Here is a 1,650-nt window from a genome sequence, read left to right on the forward strand (position 1 = left end):
TTTCTTTCGGTGAAGAAAGCCTCACAACAGCTCTTAGGGTAGAGTACTACTGTTAGTTGCATCTTAGGGAGTAAACAGGCACAGAGAGATGAGTTCACATACTTGAGGTCACGCAGCTCATACACAGCAGGGCTGGGATTTGAGCCCAGGGTTCATTGTATCAGGAGCTGTGCTGATCCCATCTTGCCATCCACCCTGCAGGAGAGGACAGCAGGGGTCCTGCCAGAGGGTAAGATCCATGGCAACTAGGAACCAGAAGAGAGTGCTGCCCCACCCACAGAGCCTGGCTGGGGCTGAGTAGGGGCAGAAGGACTCAGTGGCTGGTGGAGGAGGGAGAGAAAGGAGTAGCCGGCTGAGGCTCGCCAGGATCCTAGCATCCAAAATTCCTGCTCCAGCTGAGAAGGAAGCATGGCCAGGCTGAGCTGCCGCAGAGCTAGGCTTTGGGTCACCACCAAAGCCCCATGCTTCTTGCCCAGATTGAGCTTGAGCCCTTGTAAATCCTTGCATTCATCAGTAGTACATTCCATAAATGGGGTTATTATTTCCAACTCTGTGACCTTAGGCAAGCAGCTTGACCTTGACCAAGCACATGACCTCATGTGTCATGAGGTTGTTATGGGGGAAGAGTGAGTTAGCGGATGGGAATATAAAGTTCCTATCACAGTCCAGCACAGGGCAGGAGGTGTTCAGGGTAAGGAGATTCCCTTTCCCATGCCAAGGCACCGTGGTTGATCCTTGGTCAGTAGAGCGTCCCCAGACGAATGCCCAGGTGGACACTTGTGTCTTTGTGGTTGTCTTAGGGTAGAGACTCAGAGGCCTGCAGATGTCTTTGCCACTTTCACAGGATCTCTGGGAACTGGAAACTGAACTTTAAGAAATAACTATAGTGCAAAGGTGAGTACAAATATAATCAGGTTTTCATCATGTTCTTCCTGCAAAACTCTCTTGGAAATGACAGCCAACTTCCATTCTATTGCAGGGAACTAAGGGAAATGGGTTCAACCCAAAACAGAAGGGACTGTGATGATCACAGTGACCTCCTGAGGCCAGCACGGTGGTAGCAGCCAGAGACAGCAGCTGAGTGAGACCCCAAGGGAGGGATGAGCCAGGCAGTGTGTGGTTGGAGTTCTCCCAACACATCTCGTTTTCCTCACCTCCAGATCACACACATGCACACACACACACGCACACACACACACACACATGTGCTCACACCTACCCTTACACACTCCTGCCCGAAGGTTTCTGCAGGACTCCTTCCTGGTGCCCCGTCCTTTGCTGCCAGCATCACACCATACTGCAAGGCTTTGCAAACTTTCCCTCCAAAGTGAAGGAGACCCTCTGGCCATCTGAGGCTTGGCCTGAAGCAACGGCCTCAGAGCGCAATCTCAGGCCTGCAGGAAGTGCACCGCGTGCCACATACATTATCTCACTTAATCTCATTAGCAGGAAATGTCTTTAAAGTCTTATGTTGGCGCTTAAAAATTCATGAGCAGTTTAGCCCTTTAAAAAGCCAGGTTTTTAAAAATTTGCAATGAGATTGAGAAAATTATGGTCATCGGAATTCCCTTCAGAGACAACACTTAGCTGAGTCCCTTGGTTGCAGGGAGGAGGCTGATGGTGGAGGAGGGGGCAGTGGGGATGGCGGGG

The 1,650-nt window shown here is 50.9% G+C and overlaps 1 long non-coding RNA gene across 1 annotated transcript in view; it reads left to right on the plus strand.

The window, feature by feature from the left end:
* The window catches only part of LOC105527092, a 4,172-nt gene extending 2,640 nt beyond the window's left edge, over positions 1-1,532 (plus strand). The window contains exons 3-4 of the long non-coding RNA XR_001004195.1: positions 801-894; positions 980-1,532. This is a non-coding gene — a long non-coding RNA (uncharacterized LOC105527092). The remainder of the gene's footprint in view (positions 1-800; positions 895-979) is intronic.
* Positions 1,533-1,650: the final 118 nt, after the last annotated feature.

This window comes from Colobus angolensis, unplaced genomic scaffold (genome assembly GCF_000951035.1).
Source record: "Colobus angolensis palliatus isolate OR3802 unplaced genomic scaffold, Cang.pa_1.0 Scaffold61, whole genome shotgun sequence".
NCBI classification, from domain to species: domain Eukaryota; kingdom Metazoa; phylum Chordata; class Mammalia; order Primates; family Cercopithecidae; genus Colobus; species Colobus angolensis.